Raw genomic sequence first — 16,625 nt, forward strand, 5'->3', positions numbered from 1 at the left:
TGGATGCATGATCGTGGCAATGTCAACTTCTCGCCCAAGACAGCTGGGATAGACTCCAGCTCCCCCAAGACCGTGAACAGGATGTAGAACGTGTGGATGGACAGGAAGTAGTGTTGACACTACAGTCGTCCTCGCGTTTATAGCTGTTAATTAGTTCCGGACATGGCTGTGATAAATTAATTATAAATCAAATATTTTCATAGCTTGCGCATAAAAAACGTTGATACCATTCTAGATATATGTATTTTACGTTTTGAGTGCCTTCTAGAGATGAAAGAACACACTTTAGTCACCAATTTCAATACAGTAATGTTACTTAAGGCTGAGCCAATCAAGGGCCACGATACTGAACAGCGCACTCTTGTAATGGTTGGCAATGTTAAATTTAAGACCGAGATGCTTAAAATTAATATTATATTATTTTATATATATATATATATATATATATATACAGTATATATATTAAGTTAAAGTAGCAATGATTGTCACACACACACTAGGTGTGGCGAAATTATTCTCTGCATTTGACCCATCACCCTTGATCACCTCCTGGGAGGTGAGGGGAGCAGTGAGCAACAGCAGTGGCCGCGCCCGAGAATAATTTTTGGTGATTTAACCCCCAATTCCAACCCTTGATGCTGAGTGCCAAGCAGGGAGGTAATGGCTCCCATTTTAATAGTCTTTGGTATGACTCGGCCGGGGTTTGAACTCAAAACCTAATTATATATATATATATATATATATATATATATATATATATATATATATATATATATATATATATATATATATATCGGTATATCGGTAGGTTGTGAGTTCAAACCCCGGCTGAGTCATACCAAAGACTATAAAAATGGGACCCATATATGTATATATATGTATAAAATATATATATGTATACATATACATGTGTGTGTGTGTATATATATATATATATATATATATATATATATATATATATATATATGTATATATGTATCCATCCATTTTCTACCGCTTATTCCCTTTTGGGGTCGCGGGGGGTGCTGGAGCCTATCTCAGCTACAATCGGGCGGAAGGCGGGGTACACCCTGGACAAGTCGCCATATATATATATATATATATATATATATATATATATATATATATATACACATGTGTGTGTGTGTGTGTGTGTGTGTATATATATATATATATATATATATATATATATATATATATATATATATATCCATCCATTTTCTACCGCTTATTCCCTTTTGGGGTCGCGGGGGGTGCTGGAGCCTATCTCAGCTACAATCGGGCGGAAGGCGGGGTACACCCTGGACAAGTCGCCATATATATATATATATATATATATATATATATATGTATATTTATATATAGGTAGGTTGTGAGTTCAGCAGAAATTTACAACAACAACAATGCAGACACTTATATTAGTAGATTGCACAGTACAGTACATATTCTGTACAATTGACCACTAAATGGTAACACCCAAAAATAGTACTGTTTTTTTTCATTTAGAGAAAAATGCCGTAAAAACCACAGTTTTTAGCTCAGGTGCCAAAATTTTAGTGTAAAATTGCATTTTTTTATTCACAGTAAAAAAAAAAGAGTAAATTTTACAGTAAAATTCTGGCAACTGAGCTGCCAGTTATTTTCTTTTTAATTTAATTTACTGTAAAATTGCATTTTTTTTATTTACAGTAAAAAAATGTTTTAAATTTTACAGTAAAATTCTGGCAAATGAGCTGCCAGTTTGTTAGTTGTTGGTTTTTTTTTTACCGCAAATCAACAACTGTAGATTTTTTGGTGTATTACTGTAAATGCCAAAACGGCACCACAGTTTATTACAGTAAAAAAAAAAGATTACTGTTTTCTTTTTCATTTAGAGAAAAATGCCGTAAAAAACAGTTTTTAGCTCAGGTGTCAAAATTTGAGTGAAAAATTGCATTTTTGTTATTCACAGTAAAAAAAAAAGTAAATTTTACAGTAAAATTCTGGCAACTGATTTGCCAGTTAGTTTTTTTAATTCAATTTACTGTAAAATTGCTTTTTTTATTTACAGTAAAAAAAAAAGAAGTACATTTTACAGTAAAATTCTGGCAACTGAGTTGCCAGTTTGTTAGTTGTTGTTTTTTTCGCAAATCAAAAACTGTAGATTTTTTGGTGTATTACTGTAAATGCCAAAACGGCACCACAATTTATTACATTAAAAAAAGTACTGTTTTTTTTATTTAGACAAAAATGCAGTAAAAACACAGTTTTTAGCTCAGGTACCAACATTTTACTGTAAAATTGCATTTTTTTTTATTTACAGTAAAAAAAATGTAAATTTTACAGTAAAATTCTGGCAACTGAGCTGCCAGTTATTTTTTTTTTAAATTTAATTTACTGTAAAATTGCATTTTTTTCATTTACAGTAAAAAAAAAAAAAAGAAGTACATTTTACAGTAAAATTCTGGCAACTGAGCTGCCAGTTTGTTAGTTGTTTTTGTTTTTTTTAGCCCAAATCAACAACTGTAGATTTTTTTGGTGTATTACTGTAAATGCCAAAACGGCACCACAGTTTATTACAGTAAAAAAAAAAAAGTATTGTTTTTTTCATTTAGAGAAAAATGCCGTAAAAAACAGGTTTAGCTCAGGTGCCAAAATTTTAGTGTAAAATTGCATTTTTTTTTTATTCACAGTTAAAAAAAAATTAAAAAAAATTACAGTAAAATTCTGGCAAATGAGCTGCCATTTTTTTTTTTAATTTACTGTAAAATTGCATTTTTTTTTATTTATAGTAAAAACATTTTTTTAAATTTTACAGTAAAATTCTGGCAACTGAGCTGCCAGTTTGTCAGTTGTTGTTTTTTTTTTTGTTTTTTTTACCGCAAATCAACAACTGTAGATTTTTTGGTGTATTACTGTAAATGCCAAAACGGCACCACAGTTTATTACAGTAAAAAAAAAAGTACAGTTTTTTTTCATTTAGAGAAAAATGCCGTAAAAAACAGTTTTTAGCTCAGGTGCCAAAATTTGAGTGTAAAATTGCATTTTTTTTATTCACAGTAAAAAAAAAAAAATTACAGTAACATTCCGGCAACTGAGCTGCCAGTTAGTTTTTTTTAAATTTAATTTACTGTAAAATTGCTTTTTTTTATTTACAGTAAATAATTTTTTTCAATTTTACAATAAAATTCTGGCAACTGAGCTGCCAGTTTGTTAGTTGTTGTTGTTGTTTTTTTTACCGCAAATCAACAACTGTAGATTTTTTGGTGTATTACTGTAAATGCCAAAACGGCACCACAGTTTATTACAGTAAAAAAAAAAGTACAGTTTTTTTTCATTTAGAGAAAAATGCCGTAAAAAACAGTTTTTAGCTCAGGTGCCAAAATTTTAGTGTAAAATTGCATTTTTTTTATTCACAGTAAAAAAAAAAAAAAAAGGAAATTTTACAGTAAAATTCTGGCAACTGAGCTGCCAGTTAGTTTTTTTTAATTCAATTTACTGTAAAATTGCTTTTATTTACAGTAATAAAAAAAAAGTACATTTTACAGTAAAATTCTGGCAACTGAGCTGCCAGTTTGTTAGTTGTTGTTTTTTTTTTTACCGCAAATCAACAACTGTAGATTTTTTGGTGTATTACTGTAAATGCCAAAACGGCACCACAGTTTATTACAGTAAAAAAAAAAAGTACAGTTTTTTTTCATTTAGAGAAAAATGCCGTAAAAAACAGTTTTAGCTCAGGTGCCAAAATTTGAGTATAAAATTGCATTTTTTTTTATTCACAGTAAAAAAAAAAAATTACAGTAACATTCTGGCAACTGAGCTGCCAGTTAGTTTTTTTTTAATTTAATTTACTGTAAAATTGCTTTTTTTTTTATTTACAGTAAATAATTTTTTTCAATTTTACAATAAAATTCTGGCAACTGAGCTGCCAGTTTGTTAGTTGTTGTTGTTTTTTTTTACCGCAAATCGACAACTGTAGATTTTTTGGTGTATTACTGTAAATGCCAAAACGGCACCACAGTTTATTACAGTAAAAAAAAAAGTACTGTTTTTTTTTCATTCAGAGAAAAATGCCGTAAAAAACAGTTTTTAGCTCAGGTGCCAAAATTTGTGTGTAAAATTGCATTTTTTTTAGTCACAGTAAAAAAAAAGAAGTACATTTTACAGTAAAATTCTGGTAACTGAGCTGCCAGTTTTTTTTATTTTTTTATCTTATTTACTGTAAAATTGCATTTTTTAAAATTTACAGTAAAACATTTTTTTAAATTTTACAGTAAAATTCTGGCAACTGAGCTGCCAGTTTGTTAGTTGTTGTTGTTTTGTTTTGTTTTTTTACCGCAAATCAACAACTGTAGATTTTTTGGTGTATTACTGTAAATGCCAAAACGGCACCACAGTTTATTACAGTAAAAAAAAAAGTACAGTTTTTTTTCATTTAGAGAAAAATGTCGTAAAAAACAGTTTTTAGCTCAGGTGCCAAAATTTGAGTGTAAAATTGCATTTTTGTTATTCACAGTAAAAAAAAATACAGTAAAATTCTGGCAACTGAGCTGCCAGTTAGCTTTTTTTTAAATTTAATTTACTGTAAAATTGCATTTTTTTATTTACAGTAAAAAATATAATTTTAATTTTACAGTAAAATTCTGGCAACTGAGCTGCCAGTTTGTTTGTTGTTGTTTTTTCCCGCAAATCAACAACTGTAGATTTTTTGGTGTATTACTGTAAATGCCAAAACGACACCACAGTTTATTACAGTAAAAAAAAAAGTACTGTTTTTTTTTCATTTAGAGAAAAATGCCGTAAAAAACTGTTTTTAGCTCAGATGCCAACATTTTAGTGTAAAACTGCATTTTTGTTATTCCCAGTGAAAAAAAAAGGACTTTTTACAGTAAAATTCTGGCAACTGAGCTGCCAGTTGGTTGTTTTTTTAATTTAATTTACTGAAATTTTTTTATTTTTTTATTTACAGTAAAAAAATGTTTTTTAATTTTACAGTAAAATTCTGGCAACTGAGCTGCCAGCTTGTTAGTTGTTGTTGTTTTTTTTTTTTACCGCAAATCAACAACTGTAGTATTTTCGGTGTATTACTGTAAATGCCAAAACGGCACCACAGTTTATTACAGTAAAAAAAAAAGTACCGTTTTTTTTCATTTAGAGAAAAATGCGTAAAAAACTGTTTTTAGCTCAGGTGCCAAAATTTGAGTGTAAAATTGCATTTTTGTTATTCACAGTAAAAAATAAAAAATTTACAGTAAAATTCTGGCAACTGAGCTGCCAGTTATTTTATTTTTTTTTTAATTTACTGTAAAATTTCATTTTTTTTATTTACAGTAAAAAAAAAAATTTACAGTAAAATTCAAGCAACTTACTCGCCTTTTTTTTTTTTGAAGTAAATTTTAAAGTAAAATTCTGGCAACTGAGCTGCCAGTTTTTTAGTTGTTTTTTTTTAACTCAAATCAACAACTGTAGATTTTTTGGTGTATTTCTGTAAATGCCAAAACGGCACCACAATTTATTACAGTAGAAAAAAAAGTACTGTTTTTTTTCATTTAGAGAAAAATGCCATATAAACCACAGTTTTTAGCTCAAGTGCCAAAATGTTACTCTAAAATTGCAAGGTTTTTTTATTTACAGTAAAAAAAAAGAAGTAATTTTTACAGTAAAAAATTTTTTTTACCATAAAAACAGCAGTACCGTTTTTACATTTACAGTAATACACACTACATTTGGATGTGAAATTATTGCAACTTAACATATTTTTTTTTACTTTTTAGTTAAAAAAAAATTCTACTAATAAAATGCATTAAAAAATGTGTAATAATAGTATTTACATATGAGCTAATATTTGCAAAAAATAACGTTTTCCAGTGTGAACGTTAAATATCTTGTCTTTGCAGTCTATTCAATTGAATATAAGTAGAAAAGGATTAGCAAATCATTGTATTCTGTTTTTATTTACCATTTACACAACGTGCCAACTTTACTGGTTTTGGGGTTTGTAAGTACTCTGTGATTGTGCGCTGCCGAACACGCTCCTCTGCTCTTTTCTTCTGCGTGCTAATCAGGCATACAGAAGGGAAAAAAAAGATGATGTTAAATAAATAAGGTAAAAATAAAATTAATGTACAGTAAATATATAATAAATAAATGGAACTAAATAAAATACTGCATAACTAATAAGCTAAAAATTAAAATACAGATGACTTCATGCCCGTATTTTTTAGAGGCGGTATAGTACCGAACATGATTCATTAGTATTGCACAACACTATTTGGATGTGGAACTATTACACATTGTTGCTTTAAATTGAAAGGGTCAGTTTAAGGGGCTGTCAGCGTGGTCGTAACTCAGGTGCTCCGACACTTTGCACGACGACCCCCGGCTTCCCGGCTCAGCCAATTAGATCGACCGTAATGACCTCAATATCCCGCTCCAGCCAATCAGAACAGCTAAATGCGCTCAAGGGGGGGGTTGAATGTTTATTCAAGTCCCGCCGCCTTGATTCATCCCGACCACCGCCAGAGGTGCACATGTGCGGTACGGGTGACTAATTGGATGCACATTGGCTTCGTTTTCACTCCCGGGGCTCGTGTTTTACGACACTCTATTTAAAGGCGGAATTAAACAATCGTAAAGTTTACGCTTCCCGGAGGTCATGAAGTTCACGCGGAACATGTTGAAACGTTTTGGAGGACAACTCCTTCTTGGCCAGGCGGCAGGCGGAGGAACACTTCAAGTGGCGTAGGAATATGCAAATGTGCCTCCGCGCTGGACCTGAAATCAATCAAACGGACGTCAGGGGGGTGCGGGGAGGACTCTGACACTTGCCACCTGCACACACACACACACACACACACACACACACACACATCGGGTGCGCCTTATGCCACCCTGCAAGGCCGTCTCGCATCCCAGTTTAGTCATTAGGGAGTAATAACACGCCATCATTGCTAATTTCCCAATTTGCTACTGTAGACCTAGAATGACGTCACACCGCGTGGGCAGGTTTTCTTCCGCTAATATCATTATTTTGTGTATCATGTCAATGCATCATCAAATTGTCGTCATGAAGTCGTAGCTCAGCACCGGGGTCAGGAACACCCGAGCGGATCTTGGTGGCTCCATGGAGTTTTTTTTTGTTTTTTTTGACTCACCGTTTGTTTACATGTGCGACGTTCTCCGACGCTGCCACAGAAAGACACGTTTTATGCCGCTCCTTCTTTGTCTCGTTTTGTCCACCAAATGTTTAATACTGTGCGTTAATGCACAATTTGAGCAGACCGCAGCATTGGCTATTGCTATCTACTTCACAAATGTATTTAGTACGAAATACTGGTGTTTTTTGTTGTAATATATTTTCTGTCGGAGGACAAAAACGACACAAACCTTCCTAATTGTTAGAAAGCCCACTGTTTAATATGTTTGTGTTTATGCTTCCCTGATGAGCGCCGTTTTGTCCTACTAATTTCGGCGGCCCCTTGAACTCACCGTTGTGTGGACTGTGACTCAACAGTTTGTTTACATGTTGCCACAGAAAGACCTGTTTTTTGCTGCTCCGTCTTTGTCTCGTTTTGTCCACCAAATGTTTTATGCTGTGCGTTAATGCACAATTTTAACAGACCGCAGCATTAGCTATTGTTATCTACTTCACTAATTTATTTAGTACAAAATACTGCTGTTTTTTGTTGTAATATAGTTTCTGTAGAAGGACAAACACGACACAAACCTTCCGAATTGTTTAGAAAGCCCACTATTTAATATATTTGTGTGTATGCTTCACTGATGAGCAACGTTTTGTCCAACTAATTTTGGCGGCCCTTGAACTCACCGTTGTGTGGACTGTGACTCAACAGTTTGTTTACATGTGCGACTTTCTCCGACGCTGCCACGGAAAGACACGTTTTATGCCGCTCCTTCTTTGTCTCGTTTTGTCCACCAAATGTTTTATGCTGTGCGTTAATGCACAATTTGAGCAGACCGCAGCATTGGCTATTGCTATCTACTTCACAAATGTATTTAGTACGAAATACTGGTGTTTTTGTTGTAATATATTTTCTGTCGGAGGACAAACACGACACAAACCTTCCTAGTTGTTAGAAAGCCCACTGTTTAATATGTTTGTGTTTATGCTTCCCTGATGAGCGCCGTTTTGTCCTACTAATTTCGGCGGCCCCTTGAACTCACCGTTGTGTGGACTGTGACTCAACAGTTTGTTTACATGTGCGACTTTCTCCGACACTGCCACAGAAAGACGTGTTTTATGCCGCTCCGTCTTTGTCTCGTTTTGTCCACGAAACGTTTTATGCTGTGCGTTAATGCACAATTTCAGCAGAGTGCAGCATTAGCTATTACTATCTACTTCACTAATTTATTTAGTACGAAATACTGGTGTGTGTTGTTGTAATATAGTTTCTGTCGGAGGACAAACATGACACAAATCTTCCTAATTGTTAGAAAGCCCACTGTTTAATATGTTTGTGTTTATGCTTCCCTGATGAGTGCCGTTTTGTCCTGCTAATTTCGGCGGCCCTTGAACCCACCGTTGCTGAACTGTGACTCAACAGTTTGTTTACATGTGCGACTTTCTCCGACACTGCCACAGAAAGACGTGTTTTATGCCGCTCCGCCTTTGTCTTGTTTTGTTCACCAAACGTTTTATGCTGTGCGTTAATGCATAATTTGAGCAGACCGCAGCATTGGTTATTGCTATCTACTTCACTAATTTATTTAGTACAAAATACTGCTGTTTTTTGTTGTAATATATTTTCTGTAGGAGGACAAACACGACACAAGCCTTCCGAATTGTTAGAAAGGCCACTGTTTAATATGTTTGTGTTTATGCTTCCCTGATGAGCGCCGTTTTGTCCTACTAATTTCGGCGGCCCCTTGAACTCACCGTTGTGTGGACTGTGACTCAACAGTTTGTTTACATGTTGCCACAGAAAGACCTGTTTTATGCTGCTCCGTCTTTGTCTCGTTTTGTCCACCAAATGTTTTACGCTGTGCGTTAATGCACAATTTTAACAGACCGCAGCATTAGCTATTGTTATCTACTTCACTAATTTATTTCGTACGAAATACTGGTGTTTTTTGTTGTAATATAGTTTCTGTAGGAGGACAAACACGACACAAGCCTTCCGAATTGTTAGAAAGCCCACTGTTTAATATGTTTGTGTGTATGCTTCACTAACGAGCGCCGTTTTGTACTACTAATTTCGCCGGCCCTTGAACCCACCGTTGCTAAACTGTGACTCAACAGTTTGTTTACATGTGCGACTTTCTCCGACACTGCCACAGAAAGACACGTTTTATACCGCTCCGTCTTTGTCTCGTTTTGTCCACCAAACGTTTTATGCTGTGCGTTAATGCACAATTTGAGCAGACCGCAGCATTAGCTATTAATATCTACTTCACTAATTTATTTAGTACGAAATACTGGTGTGTGTTGTTGTAATATAGTTTCTGTCGGAGGACAAACATGACACAAATCTACCTAATTGTTAGAAAGCCCACTGTTTAATATGTTTGTGTTTATGCTTCACTGATGAGCGCCGCTTTGTCCAACTAATTTCGGCGTCCCCTTGAACTCACCGTTGCATGGACTGTGACTCAACAGTTTGTTTACATGTACAACTTTCTCAGACACTGCCACAGAAAAACGTGTTTTTATGCCGCTCCTTCTTTGTCTTGTTTTGTCCACCAAACGTTTTATGCTGTGCGTTAATGCACAATTTGAGCAAACCGCAGCATTGGCTATTGCTATCTACTTCACTAATTTATTTAGTATGAAATACAGGTGTTTTTTGTTGTAATATAGTTTCTGTAGGACAAACATGACACAAACCTTCCTAATTGTTAGAAAGCCCACTGTTTAATATGTTTGTGTGTATGCTTCACTGATGAGCGCTGTTTTGTCCAACTAATTTTGGCATCTCCTTGAACTCACCGTTGTGTGGACTGTGACTCAACAGTTTGTTTACATGTGCAACTTTCTCCGATGCTGCCACAAAAAGACATGTTTTATGCCGCTACGTCTTTGTCTCGTTTTGTCCACCAAATGTTTAATGCTGTGCGTTAATGCACAATTTGAGCAGACCGCAGCATTGGTTATTGTTATCTACTTCACTAATTTATTTAGTACGAAATACTGGTGTTTTTTGTTGTAATATCTTTTCTGTGGGAGGACAAACATGACACAAGCCTTCCGAATTGTTAGAAAGCCCACTGTTTAATATGTTTGTGTTTATGCTTCCCTGATGAGTGCCGTTTTGTCCTACTAATTTCGGCGGCCCTTGAATCCACCGTTGCTGAACTGTGACTCAACAGTTTGTTTACATGTGCGACTTTCTCCGACACTGCCACAGAAAGACGTGTTTTATGCCGCTCCGCCTTTGTCTCGTTTTGTTCACCAAACGTTTTATGCTGTGCGTTAATGCATAATTTGAGCAGACCGCAGCATTGGTTATTGCTATCTACTTCACTAATTTATTTAGTACAAAATACTGCTGTTTTTTGTTGTAATATATTTTCTGTGGGAGGACAAACATGACACAAACCTTCCGAATTGTTAGAAAGGCCACTGTTTAATATGTTTGTGTTTATGCTTCCCTGATGAGTGCCGTTTTGTCCTACTAATTTCAGCGGCCCCTTGAACTCACCGTTGCGTGGACTGTGACTCAACAGTTTGTTTACATGTTGCCACAGAAAGACGCGTTTTATGCCGCTCCGTCTTTGTCTCGTTTTGTCCACCAAATGTTTTATGTTGTGCATTAATGCACAATTTGAGCAGACCGCAGCATTGGCTATTGCTATTTACTTCACTAATTTTTTTAGTACGAAATACTGGTGTTTTTTGTTGTAATATAGTTTCTGTAAGAGGACAAACACGACACAAGCCTTCCTAATAGTTAGAAAGCCCACTGTTTAATATGTTTGTGTGTATGCTTCACTGATGAGCGCCGTTTTGTCCTACTAATTCCGGCGGCCCAGGAACTCACCGTTGCGTGGACTGTGACACAACAGTTTGTTTACATGTGCGACTTTCTCCGACACTGCCACAGAAAGACGTGTTTTATGCCGCTCCGCCTTTGTCTCGTTTTGTTCACCAAATGTTTTATGCTGTGCGTTAATGCATAATTTGAGCAGACCGCAGCATTGGTTATTGCTATATACTTCACTAATTTATTTAGTACAAAATACTGGTGTTTTTTGTTGTAATATATTTTCTGTGGGAGGACAAACATGACACAAACCTTCCGAATTGTTAGAAAGCCCACGGTTTAATATTTGTGTGTATGCTTCACTGATGAGTATGAGGGGCCGTTAGGGACATTATTCAGAATTACCTCTTACATACACTACTGAAATGCTCTCACACAAACAACTGAAATCTTTTTCTTTTATACACACTACTGAAACACTCTTATAAACACTACTGAAATGCTCTTACATACACAACTGAAATGCTCTCACATAAACAACTGAAATCTTTTTCTTTTATACACACTACTGAAACACTCTTATAAACACTACTGAAACACTCTTATAAACACTACTGAAACGCTCTTACATACACTACTGAAACACTCTTATAAACACTACTGAAACACTCTTACATACACTACTGAAACACTCTTATAAACACTACTGAAACACTCTTATAAACACTACTGAAACACTCTTATAAACACTACTGAAACGCTCTTATAAACACTACTGAAACACTCTTACATAAACTACTGAAACACTCTTATAAACACTACTGAAACACTCTTACATACACTACTGAAACACTCTTATAAACACTACTGAAACACTCTTACATACACTACTGAAACACTCTTATAAACACTACTGAAACACTCTTATAAACACTACTGAAACATTCTTACATATACACTACTGAAACACTCTTATAAACACTACTGAAATGCTCTTACATACACTACTGAAACACTCTTATAAACACTACTGAAACACTCTTATAAACACTACTGAATCACTCTTATAAACACTACTGAAACACTCTTATAAACACTACTGAAACACTCTTACATAAACTACTGAAACACTCTTATAAACACTACTGAAACACTCTTACATACACTACTGAAACACTCTTATAAACACTACTGAAACATTCTTACATATACACTACTGAAACACTCTTATAAACACTACTGAAATGCTCTTACATACACTACTGAAACACTCTTATAAACACTACTGAAACACTCTTATAAACACTACTGAATCACTCTTATAAACACTACTGAAACACTCTTATAAACACTACTGAAACACTCTTACATACACTACTGAAACACTCTTATAAACACTACTGAAACACTCTTATAAACACTACTGAAATGTTTTTGTCTCACGCACACACCTGGAATTATTTTTCACTAGTATGTATAAACGGATTTCACCTGTGTGTGTGTGTACTTTTTACACGTGCGTGTGAGAGACAACAATTTCAGTAGTATGTGTGCAAAGATTTCAGTTATATGTATGAGCGCATCTTACCTGTGTGTATGCAAGCATCTTACTAGTGTGTGTGAGCGATGTTGCATTCCGGTTCCGGTCACCAATAATCCCCGCCCCTTTTCAGACAGGTTTTTTTTTTTTTTTTTTTTTTAAAGCCAAGTTGTTGACAAAATGTCTGCGGACAAGTAGCTTAACCGAGGTGGGAGCTCCACTTCATAATTTGAGGGCTTCAGCTGAGAATATAAGAACACTTTCAATGCAACAAGGGTCGGGCTGCCGCCGTGCAGGACGCGGCACCTGAGCGGCCACACAGGTGCCTTTCTCCTCCCGACAGCCAAGCAGCCTGGAGCAAATGTTACCTTGCGAGTTTACGCTGCAGCATCATCAAGTGCAACGTTTCAGTTCATGGACATCGAAGCAAGAGGAGGAAAAGGTAATTAGACATTATTTATTTCTAAATGATTGTAGAATCACACGAAATGTAAGGCGACATGGCATTGTAGTGAGCTACAATGGTAACATGTCGAAATGTGAGTCACGTCGTGGTACGTCAGTAGCTGATCAAATACTAATGATAATGGATTACATTTATTTAGCGCTTTTCTATCGACTTGATAAGGGGTCCCCAAACTACGGCCCGCGGGCCGGTTACTGCTTGCCAAAGTCCAACATCCGGTTCGCTGGAGAAAAAAAATGTTGTATTATTATTTTCAATCTGTCTTTTCTAATCCATATTTTGGTGTCCCCTAGCCGCTCAGGCTAATCATATTGTCTAAAAATGCATTTCCCTGTATGACTTATATCGTCTTAGCTGTTTTCATGTGATCTGATTGTTACATTCTTATTTCAGAGTCACCACGCAGCTGCATGACCATTTCAACAAAGACGGAATAAACAACCTCTGGAGTCATGGAACTTCTCTGCACACAAATATATTAATTGGAATATTCAATCAATTTCACATAGAAACATTGTGATTATTATTTTCAACAGTGTGTTGAAAACAACCTTTTTTGGCTCAGAAAGGTTCCTTATGTCTTATTATTCATATGCTTTCAATACTTGTCGGTGTGTAATTCCAGACATAGATGTAAACATTAATGAGACAACAATGAACATTTTTCAACAAGTGAACCCACTTGAAAATGATGGCAACTATGGAATAGACATTTTCACTTCAATTCTGCACTTTATTCAGTGAACATGGGAATTATAAGGTTTGTTAAAATGTTTTCTTCACTTGTGCAGCGTATTCTGCAAATTAACATTTTGTTTAAACATTTTGTTAAAAAAATAAATAAATAAGGAACCTGTTATACGGACCTGTATGAAGTTGCCCACTTTATTATTGCAAATATCAAAATAACACTGCAATATGTTTGTGCTGTGAACATTTATGTTTCTACCGTTGAGGTTTTTAAGTTATTTTAAAATACATGTTCTGACTAGTAATGTCATCCAGCCCCCATTATCACACACACTTTGTCAAAATCTCCCCAAACGTTTGTGATACACAATGTTTTTGTTTGTGATTATTGTATTTAGGTTTGGGGCTAGGTGTAAATATTAACACATTAACTTAAACTATAATTTTGGACCCAAAAAATATTCAGCACAAACAATTGGGACAAGTGTGGGAAGATTTTGAGGAGGTGGGGGGGCTGGATGACATCACCAGTCAGAAAATCTATTTTGGAATAACAACAAACTTAACAGCACAAATACTTTTTTTTTTACAGCACAAACCAATGGCAGTGTTGTTTTAATATTTGCAATGGTAAGGGGTTTGTGCAATAAACTTAAGCCAGGTGTCATACAAGGCATATGTTCAGCTTATTTGTTTACATTTTAGCTGTCCAAACAAGTATATGTTAAAAGACAGTTTGGCAAGAATATAAAATGTGCCTTAAAAATAAATGTAAACATCCATGCCCATCCATCCATCCATTTTCTACCGCTTATTCCCTTCGGGGTCGCGGGGGGGGCGCTGGAACCTATCTCAGCTACAATCGGGCGGAAGGCGGTGTACACCCTGGACAAGTCTCCACCTCATCGCAGTAAACATCCATGCATCCATCCATTTTCTATCGCTTGTCCCTTTTTTGGGGTCTCGGGAGGTGCTGGAGCGTATCTCAGCTGCATTGGGGCGGAAGGAACTACACCCTGGACAAGTCACCACCTCATCACAGGGCCAAAACAGATAGACAGACAACATTCACACTCACATTCACACACTAGGGCCAATTTAGTGTTGCCAATCAACCTATCCCCAGGTGCATGTCTTTGGAGGTGGGAGGAAGCCAGAATACCCGGAGGGAACCCACGCAGTCACGGGGAGAACATGCAAACTCCACACAGAAAAGATCCTGAACCCAGGACTACCGTATTTTTCGGAGTATAAGTCGCACTGGCGTGGCGCTGTTGGGAGAGTGGCCGTGCCAGCAACCTGAGGGTTCCTGGTTCAATCCCCACCTTCTACCAACCTTGTCACGTCCGTTGTGTCCTTGAGCAAGACACTTCACACTTGCTCCTGATGGGTCGTGGTTAGGGCCTTGCATGGCAGCTCCCACTATCAGTGTGTGAATGTGTGTGTGAATGGGTTAATGTGGAAATATTGTCAAAGCGCTTTGAGTACCTTGAAGGTAGAAAAGCGCTATACAAGTATAACCCATTTACCATTTACCGGCCAAAAATGCATAATAAAGAAGGAAAAAAACATATATAAGTCGCACTGGAGTATAAGTCGCATTTTTTGGGGACATTTATTTGATAAAAGCCAACAGCAAGAATAGACATTTGAAAGGCAATTTAAAATAAATAAAGAATAGTGAACAACAGGCTGAATAAGTGTACGTTATATGAGGCATAAATAACCAACTGGTATGTTAACGTAACATATTATGGTAAGAGTCATTCAAATAACTATGACATATAGAACATGCTATACGTTTACCAAACAATCTGTCACTCCTAATCGCTAAATCCCATGAAATTTTAGAGGTCTAGTCTCTTACGTGAATGAGATCAATAATATTATTTGATATTTTATGCTAATGTGTTAATAATTTCCCACATAAGTCGCTCCTGAGTATAAGTCGCACCCCCGGCCAAACTATGAAAAAAACTGCGATTTATAATCCGAAAAATACAGTACATGTGTCTGGGCCGGTACGCTGTTTGTATGGTGAAAAAGCGGACGCGTCGACAGGTTGTAGAGGACGCTAAAAGCAGTGCCATGACGGCACGCCCTTAATATTGTTGTCCGGGTGAAAATCGGGAGAAATTCGGTAGGGGCACTGAAGTGTTATTTTGATATTTGCAATAATAAAGTGGGCAACTTCATACAGGTCCGTATAACAGGTTCCTTATTTATTTATTTTTTACAAAATGTTTAAACAAAATGTTAATTTGCAGAATACACTGCACAAGTGAAGAAAACATTTTAACAAACCTTATAATTCCCATGTTCACTGAATAAAGTGCAGAATTGAAGTGAAAATGTCTATTCCATAGTTGCCATCATTTTCAAGTGGGTTCACTTGTTGAAAAATGTTCATTGTTGTCTCATTAATGTTTACATCTATGTCTGGAATTACACACCGACAAGTATTGAAAGCATATGAATAATAAGACATAAGGAACCTTTCTGAGCCAAAAAAGGTTGTTTTCAACACACTGTTGAAAATAATAATCACAATGTTTCTATGTGAAATTGATTGAATATTCCAATTAATATATTTGTGTGCAGAGAAGTTCCATGAATCCAGAGGTTGTTTATTCCGTCTTTGTTGAAATGGTCATGCAGCTGCGTGGTGACTCTGAAATAAGAATGTAACAATCAGATCACATGAAAACAGCTAAGACGATATAAGTCATACAGGGAAATGCATTTTTAGACAATATGATTAGCCTGAGCGGCTAGGGGACACCAAAATATGGATTAGAAAAGACAGATTGAAAATAATAATACAACATTTTTTTTCTCCAGCGAACCGGATGTTGGACTTTGGCAAGCAGTAACCGGCCCGCGGGCCGTAGTTTGGGGACCCCTTATCAAGTCGATAGAAAAGCGCTAAATAAATGTAATCCATTATCATTAGTATTTGATCAGCTACTGACCTACCACGACGTGACTCACATTTCGACATGTTACCATT

This window comes from Nerophis lumbriciformis, linkage group LG26, assembly GCF_033978685.3.
Source record: "Nerophis lumbriciformis linkage group LG26, RoL_Nlum_v2.1, whole genome shotgun sequence".
Lineage (NCBI taxonomy): Eukaryota > Metazoa > Chordata > Actinopteri > Syngnathiformes > Syngnathidae > Nerophis > Nerophis lumbriciformis.